The sequence below is a fragment of the Passer domesticus genome, chromosome 18 (genome assembly GCF_036417665.1).
Source record: "Passer domesticus isolate bPasDom1 chromosome 18, bPasDom1.hap1, whole genome shotgun sequence".
Lineage (NCBI taxonomy): Eukaryota > Metazoa > Chordata > Aves > Passeriformes > Passeridae > Passer > Passer domesticus.
Genome location: NC_087491.1, coordinates 8,852,985 through 8,861,713, shown reverse-complemented (window position 1 = coordinate 8,861,713; position 8,729 = coordinate 8,852,985). Strand labels below are relative to the sequence as shown.

Genomic DNA, 8,729 nt, shown 5'->3' with positions numbered 1-8,729 from the left:
GGAAGGTGCCTTGGAGGGTTCTCACCACATCACCTGATCCTGCAGGGTTTCATTTGTTTGCTGTAGCAAACATTGGACCTGGGAGGAAATTTCAGGGACTTTGGGGTCACCATTCCCAGAAGGTGCTGGGATTCCAGGAGCTGATGGAAATCTCACTGCTGGGAGGGAGAGGATCCCACCCTGATGGGCACTTTGGCCTGAGTCTCATCAGCCACAAGTGGTTTCAGGCTGATGAAAATTATTCATGAACTTGTGCTGAATTAGATGAGGACTTGATGAATGGGGGGGTTGGGTTTTGTGTCAAAATGTTTCTTCATAATCCTTAAAAGATGGAGTATCTTGACTCTTTGTTTTGAAATGATGTGAAAATAACTAAATTTGGCCAACACTAATTTCATAGAGAAAGGAGAACACCTACACAGCGTGAAGCATTAGGTTTGGTGGCAAAACATTCTCCATATTTTTTTTCATTTGCTTATTTTGACAAGGGAAGGAAAGAGGAAGCTTGGGGGGATTTGGTTTGAGTTTTTTTTATTTTTCCTGAAGGCCACAGCAGTTTTTCTATCCCTGCCTTTTGCTGGGTGGGTGGAGATGCTCGGGAACAGTAAAGCAATATTTGTTATTTAATTCTTGGCCTGTTACAGAGAGGAGGAGGAAGATACTTCAGCAACAGTAAGTTATCTCCACCATGCCAGGCACACAGGGGCTGTTCTCCTTGATCTCTGCACCTCAGTGAGCACATCTGCCACCTTCCTGCAGACCCAGGCTCCCTTCACTGGTGAGAAAAGCAGCAGAGGAGCCCCTTGGGTTGGACACATAGATAGTTAATCGGCCAATTAATTAATCAGTCTCTGGGATCCAGCTGCCAACGCAGTTTGCTGGGTTTTGTTTCTCTTTGGTGGCTTAATGATGCTCACAAGACCTTTTCCTTTGGACCAGGCTATGGACCTGCAGCAGCAAAAACTTGGTGTCAAGAGCTTGATCTGCCCATTCCCACGTGGCTGCCATGGAGGAGGAGCAGCTGTGCCAAGCAGAGGAGATAAACACTTGAAATGTGGGATGAAGGAGGCTTCAAACATCTCTGCTGCCTGCAAAATAGGTTTGTGTTTCCAGCTCCCTTCCTGAAAGCCACAGAGATCACAGGGAGACGCTGGGAACAGGTGGAAATCTGCAGTGAGACATTACTTATTGATGGCATCACGTGTAATGACCCTGTGAAGAGCTGGCGTGGGGAGGGTCACTGAAATTCGGGTGGATCCTGCTCACAGGATTTTCTCATTTTCCATGTTTGGGTGGATCCTGCTCACAGGATTTTCTCATTTTCCATGTTGGGGTGGGGAGGGTCACTGTAATTCAGGTGGATCCTGCTCACAGGATTTTCTCATTTTTCATGTTTGGGTGGATCCTGCTCACAGGATTTTCTCATTTTCCATGCTGGGGTGGGGAGGGTCACTGAAATTCGGGTGGATCCTGCTCACAGGATTTTCTCATTTTTCATGTTTGGGTGGATCCTGCTCACAGGATTTTCTCATTTTCCATGTTTGGGTGGATCCTGCTCACAGGATTTTCTCATTTTCCATGTTGGGGTGGGGAGGGTCACTGAAATTCGGGTGGATCCTGCTCACAGGATTTTCTCATTTTTCATGTTTGGGTGGATCCTGCTCACAGGATTTTCTCATTTTCCATGCTGGGGTGGGGAGGGTCACTGAAATTCGGGTGGATCCTGCTCACAGGATTTTCTCATTTTCCATGTTTGGGTGGATCCTGCTCACAGGATTTTCTCATTTTCCGTGCTGGGGTGGTGGAGCCTGGCACTGAGCAGGAGGGGGAGTGGGACACTCACGTTTATCGAAGTTGGAAAAACACAGGGAAAGCTCAGGAGGGGTTTTTGTTGGAAAACGCTGCTCGGAACGTGGTTCCTGTGGAAGAGCAGCAGAGGGGTGAAGTGAGCACTCGGAGCCGTGTCCCTGAGGGAGGTGCAGCATCTCCCCATGCTGGCTGTGACCGGGATGCCCCAGAGAGGCTCAGCAGCCAAAAAGCAGGAGGGAGCTCTGTCCCACAGGCTCGGTCCCACATTTCCAGGGCTGCTGTGGGAGCTGAGGGATGCTGCAGGATGCACACATCCCTGGATGTGCTCCTCTCCCCTCTACCGCTCCTCATCCATCCCGCTGCCATTCCCGGGCTCCGGCTCCTCCTCGGACAAGTTGTTCCTCTCCAGAAATGGCACAAAAAACACGGGAAAGGAGTGGGGGGAAAGTGGGAAAGGAGGCCTGAGGTGGGAAGGGGAAAAGGGGGAAAGGAGGCCTGATGTGGGAAGGGGAAAAGTGGGAAAGGAGGCCTGATGTGGGAAGGGGAAAAGTGGGAAAGGAGGCCTGATGTGGGAAGGGAAGAATGGGAAAGGAGGCCTGATGTGGGAAGGGGAAAAGGGGGAAAGGAGGCCTGATGTGGGAAGGGGAGAAGGAGGAAAGGAGGCCTGATGTGGGAAGGGGAAAGGAGACAAGTGGGAAAGGAGGCCTGATGTGGGAGGGGAAAAAGGGGGAAAGGAGGCCTGATGTGGGAAGGGGGAGCCGGCTCTGTTCATCCACAGAGATCCAATGCTCCCGGCCGGAGCGGTGCAATTACGGTGATGAGATTCGCGGGTAGTTAGCACATCGCTGCTAATTAATTCGCTGTGTTACACGAGCTGGCAAAGGGCTGCCGGCGCCGAGGCTGCTGCAATAATTCACCCGACAGAGAAAATGAACCGTAATGAGAGCTGATGGACAGGGAAGGAAGGAAAGGAAGGAAGACCTTTTTTTTTCTTTTTTTTTTTTAGCCAAATCTGTGCTGATTTTTTGGGGAAACCAGCATTTATTTGCTCTTAGCACCTTTTACTTTAAAAATGCCCCATGAACCAACCACCCACAGCACAGCTGTCAATCAGGGACACCTCCACCCTGCAGGTGGGCAGGAATGGTGCTGGAGGTGGCATCCCCACATCCCAAACACCACAGGGACAGGGCCTGTGGGGCACCCTGTCTCCTCTTGGTGTTGCCCAGGCAATATCAACATGTGAAGTTGGATGGACAACATGTGAAGTTCCTGATGTGGTCAGCAGAGATGAGCACAGGGTGTCCATGCCTGAATGTCACCTGAGCTGTGTAAGGTCACCTGTGGTCCTCGAGCATCCTGCAGCTGTCACATCAAATAATTTAAATTTAAAGAAAAAAAAAAAGGAGAGATCTGATCCTAGAATCCTAGATGCTCAAAGGATGTTTAGGAGCAGACAAGCTGCACCTGCATGCCTGGCCATGACCTCTCTGGGGCTCCTGTCCTGGCTGGGACCTGGGGCTGGCTGCTGGCTCTGCCTCCTCTGGAATGGCTCAGGGCCTTGGCCAAGTGCCCAGGCTGCTCCTGCCTGGAGCCAGGATCCCATTAGCTCACAGTCCTACCACGGGCTGGTGCTGCATGTCTGATTGCATTTGTAGTGCTGCTGCCCTCCCTGGGCCTGGGAATTTCTTCTCCACCCAAAAGCAGAGGATGCTCAGGAGCTCCTGTGTGAATCAGTCCAGAGAAGTCCCTAGGTGCTTCCAGGGATGGGACTGGAGCTGGTTTTGGGTGAATGTCACCTTGGGGCAGTGGGCAGCAGCTATCCCAGCTGTCTGGGAGCAGCTGCTCCTTGCCCCCACTCCCAGAGGCTCATCCTTGCTCCTTTGATCAGTTTGAACAGGGAAAAGCTGTGTCCCCATGTGCTGAGCAGAGCTGTGACAGAGCCCAGGTGTGCAGGACAAACCCAGATCCCTGCACAGTTGGGTGCTGGGCCTCTCCATCCCCATGGGATACCGTGGGTCAGGCTGTCCCCTGACCTCAGGTAAAGTCACTCACAAGGGAAATTCAGGCTGGACAGGGCCTCTGGAACAGCCCAGGCTCCTCTCCCCTTCTTTTGTGTGCAAAACTGATACAGAAAAAAATAATCAAACCCCAACCATAAAACCAAATCAAACCCAACCAGTTCTTCAGCTTTATTTGGATGGAGGCCCAAAGCACAGTCTGGCATGGCACAGATGGAAATCCTATCTGGGGCTACTGACTCACGGCACTAAAAAAAAACCTGTTAGTCAACGTTCAAAAGGGCTGGAGCTCCTGAAGAAACCCTCCATGGTCCCCAGGGGGATGCTCCACTGGGGCTGCCATGGGCAGGGCACTGTTCCCTGGAGCTGCATCCCCCTGGGATGCTCCAGGGTGTGTGGAGCACTCCAGGGCTCAGCAGGGCAATGATGTGGATGTTATCGACCAGGATCTTCTCCTCCCCCTCTCCTGTTTACTGATTTCCCATCCCTCCCCAGTGCACTGCGTGTTTTAATCCATCCAGGTCGTGGCCTGCTTGAGTGGGGCCAGCCGTGGGGTCAGTGCTAACGATATGCTAATGAGGCTGGGGCAATCAATTCCTCCTAATCAGGCAATCGATCCCCACTGCAGGTGCATCTGATCCTGGGCTGTGCAGGAGCAGCATTTGATTTTGTTATTGAGGGGTTCTTTCACACTGTTTGTCACAGCAGAAACAGACTTGGAGGAGACTTATAATAAAAAAAATTCAAAAAATTAAAAAGAAGTTTTGGGGATTGGAACATCCTTTTGAATCCAAGAGCTGTTTTGCTGGAGGTGTCTGCTACAAAATCATGGGGTTTTAGAGGGTTTTTGGTCTCCTGTCTGCTGTAGTAGCCACAAGCAGATGCACAGAAGCGAGCAGGAACAGGATTTTTGATCCCCTGTAATATGTTTGAGCCCTCTGATAGATTTTAGTGTCAACTATTTTTAGCTCAGGGAATTTCCTGAGCCTGGTGTTGTTTGCCCCATCTCATTGAGCTCCTCATTCACTCTCCTCTTCAGGTTTTTCCCCACCCTTGAATAAGAATTTCAGCAGCTCAGATGATATGGGGAAAGCCATTTGACCACCTCCAGTCCTTGCACTAGGAAAGGGGAATTAAAATCCCCTGGTGACCTGTGCACCCAGAAAAGGAGGAGCTCTTGGGGAAGGTGACTGCAAAGCCTCCACACACTTCCCACTCCTTGGCTTTCAGTGTCTCATTGCAACTGGAAAGGTTGGAATTAAAGTTGCATGTGCATAATGTCACACAGTCCTCATGTGGGAATAGGGATGTGCATCCACCCCAGGCCTCCAGCACGTGGATTTAATGGGAAACACTCTCACACCAAACCCAAGTGCTCCTCCCTGGACTCATGGTGATGCTCAGCCCCTGGCACAGCCCTGCTCAGCCAGGATGGCACCAGGACCTATTCCTCACCCCAGCAGGAGCTGCAGCACTGCCACCCAGCAGGCTTACTAGATTAATTAGAGGTGTTGGGATTTATGCTTTTGCTTGGGGCAAAACCCTCTCTCCAAAGCAGCCCTGCCTGAATTAAGCTGGGGGGCACCCAGAGCCCTCCATGGATCCTCACAGACAACTTCAGTGGGGCTGGGATCCTGTGTGCTCCCTCTGACATGCCCACTTACTCCCAGGGAAATAAAATAAAGAGCCAAACAGCAAAAAAAAAAATGCACCTCAAAACTGACCAGTGCCTCTGAAGTGACAGCACGTGGGAGCAGGAGGAGCAAACAAATCCCTGGGAGGGAAAAGCTCTGGCACCACCAGAGCTGGGGAGCAGGGGGTGGCCAGAGGTCCTGCAAAGGTGATGGAGTGGGTAATGTAATGTGGTGACAGAGAAGGAGGCAGCTCTGGAAGTCACAGGATTGCCCACGGTGCCAGCGTGGGGCTCCCCAGCAGCGTGTGCCCTGCCTGGGGGCAGATGGGCAGGGAGAGGTTTGTGTTACGGGAGGTGACTCTTGTTGGACACGTCTGCTGGCAGGTCAATTAATTCTGCACCTTTTCTCCCCTGATCAACCTGTCAGTTCCAATATTATCATTAATTAGAGCACATGTCCAGAGTCAGCTAATGCAGCGTGAGCTGGGAGCTGTGAGCTGTGCCATCTTGAGCTGATCCAGCCGTGCCATCCCAGGCTGATCCATCCATGCATCCCGCTGCTACCGGGCACACATCCCGAGTGCCAGCAGTGCTCAGGTAGCCAGGGGCTGCTCCTTGTCCTGCCCGTGTGACACAGCAGCTCCTGCCAGCGCTGCTGAGTCAGCAGGATGCTCGCTCCAGCTGAGTCAGCAAAAGCAAGGTCGGTGCCGGGCTGTGCCCCAGGGAAAGCATCCGGGGGGAGCAGCCACAAACGAGCTCTGGCAAATGAAGCAGTGGCAGCATTGAGATGTTTCTGCCAGCCCGGTGTCACCTGTGGCCACACGGTGACCCCAGCACCAGCACAGAGGGGACCAGACAAGGATTTGGCCCCGCAGGCACTGGGTGACAGGTGATGTTACAGGTGAGGGCAGGGCAGTTTTGGTCCCACAGTCACCCCAGGACTGATTTGCCACGCTGGGCTCTGACTTCCCCACCAGACTGAGTGGTGCCACCCCAGCAGCAGCTGCAGGGCTTCTCAGGCCAAAGCCACCCCCGGGTGGGGCAGGGGGCTCCCCAGACATGGGGTCACTGCAGGCACTGAGCTTTGCACAGAGCAGCCCCTGCCCTGGCCAGAAAGCAATGGGGTTTTTGGGATGCTGAGCTGGGCACAGTCACCTCCCCTCCAGCACTCCCTGTGCCAGCCCTTCCTTATGTCCATGCCCTCCTACTTCCCTCCAGCACCCTTCTCCTGGGACTGGCATGGCCCTGGTCTCTCTGCAGCTTGTCATTGTCACCAGTTCCAGCCAGAGTTGGCATCGCACCTCTCAAGGTCGGCAGGAGCTTTGGGGTTATCTCTGTGCTCTCCCCAGGCTCCACTTTCCCACCACCAGGCTCCCTTCATCAGCAAGAAAACTGTCTTTTCCTAACACTTATTAAGCCCTAATTTTCATCTTATTCATTACTACCAAGTCATTAAGCTGGCAAGGAATTAAATGAGGTGAAATTAAAAGAATTGAAAGAGACCAAAGAGTTTGGGGTGGTTGGGTTATTTTTTAAAAGAGACCAGAAAATAATCTCCCAGGATTAAGCAGGTGAGAGCAACTAACCCTGTGGAAGGGCATGTAAAGACTCTGAGAAGAGGTTTCTAATTAAAAAGAGGCATTGGAGAACCCCGGGGGGTATCTGGCTGCTCCTCCCTGCTCCACGAGGTGACAATGAGGACACCGGGCTCCAGGACAGTGAAACAACTCCTCCTTAACTTCAGTGAAGCTCAAATAAAAGACGAAGAAATGGGGATTTCAGGGGACATTGTGAGGCTTCCAAAATCAGCCTCTGCTAAAACCTGTCAGTGCCAGACTACGACCCTGAGCTTTTATGTGTATATACACACACGTGCATATGGGGGGGAACATTTAGGGATTTTATATATATTATAAATAAAATATATAATAAAATATATTAATGTATTTTAATATATTAATATGGAAAAATAGATTTAATTATATGTAAATAGATTTAATTATATGTCTGTATGTATAAAGCCATTGCTTCCAGGAAACAATCTTCTTCCTCCAGGGCTATTGACTGGCCCTTGCTGGGTGCTTGCTCCAAGGATGGCTCTGGAGGGTGCACGTGGCATTTATGGAATGCTTTGAAATCCAGTGTGGGAAGTGTCCGTCTCTCTGTCCTGTGTGCCCCCAGGGCTCCTGGCACAGACCTGGATCATCCAGGAGGTGCTCACAGCCCAGCTCTGAGGAGAGCTGAGCATCCCACCCCTCGATGGGTCCACACCCCCCCATTCCCCCCATCTCCCACCCAGACTCCCCAGCTGCCAGCCAAACCAGAGGCATCGGCTGCTGCCTGGGCTTGCCACGCCAGTCTGTGGCTTTTTTTTTTCTGTTTTGTTGTTGTTTCCTCAGACTGGATTAAAATAACAGTTCTACAGAGCAATGTCAGAGCTGCCAGAGGAATCCCATCTCTCTGGTGACTTCATTAGCACCAGTGCCTGCAGTCAGCAAAGTCACGGGGCTTTATTAGTGCCTGGTGGCTTTTTTCTCTTGCCCTCACATGCAGAACCCTCATTAGTGGGAAGATGGAGCACTAAAGAGTCCCGTTAAGTTTCCATCCAGATTTGTTTCATCTCCTCCTTTCCTGACACCGAGGCCCTGCCACCTCCATCTCCAGCAGCAGCAGCAGCAGCAGCATGTGCACATCTCTCACCAGCACACCTCTCTTCCCGGCCTGCACTGGTGTCACTGGTTTTAAACACACCTGGGCAGGAAGGTTGGAGTTCCTGAGTCCTGATTCATCCACTGCCCAGCAGGCTGGGGGCTGTTTCCAGCCCTGCTTCACATTCCACACAGCCCTGGGTGAATTGTGGCCCTGCCGGTCTCTCGTTCATTTTTGATGCATTCAGGATCGTAAGGAGCTGTTATTTTATGATGGATTAACGATGCTGTATTTGCTTTTAGCCTGTTTTATGGTGCCCCAAGTGCCTCGGCTGTAACTCTCCTGTTTATTTGTTTTATTATCCCAACAGGCTGCTCATGGGGATCGCTGTGGAAACACCCAGTGTCCCCACACGGGCTGGGGAGATGTCCCACCCCAGGGGAGGCTCAGCTCACCTGGGCTGGGGAATGTGGCTTTGGAGCTGCACTTGGGGATCAGGTGTGCTGGTTGTGAGGTGGGGGCTGCCAGGGAAGGGCAAGGGCAGGAAAGGAGAAAGGAAAGGGAAGGGGGAAAAGAAAGGGAAAAAGGAAGGAGGAAAAGGAAAGGGGTCAAGCAGG

The 8,729-nt window shown here is 51.9% G+C and overlaps 1 long non-coding RNA gene across 2 annotated transcripts; it reads left to right on the top strand.

Moving 5' to 3' along the window:
• The first annotated feature begins 694 nt into the window (after positions 1 to 694).
• On the top strand, positions 695 to 8,625 carry LOC135283104 (uncharacterized). 2 transcript variants are annotated; one of them, XR_010348996.1, is made up of 3 exons: positions 695 to 778; positions 940 to 1,099; positions 8,483 to 8,625. It is a non-coding gene; the product is annotated as an uncharacterized LOC135283104 (long non-coding RNA). The 2 variants fall into 2 exon arrangements; XR_010348995.1 differs by lacking the exon at positions 8,483 to 8,625 and adding an exon at positions 4,870 to 5,985.
• The last annotated feature ends 104 nt before the right edge of the window (positions 8,626 to 8,729 follow it).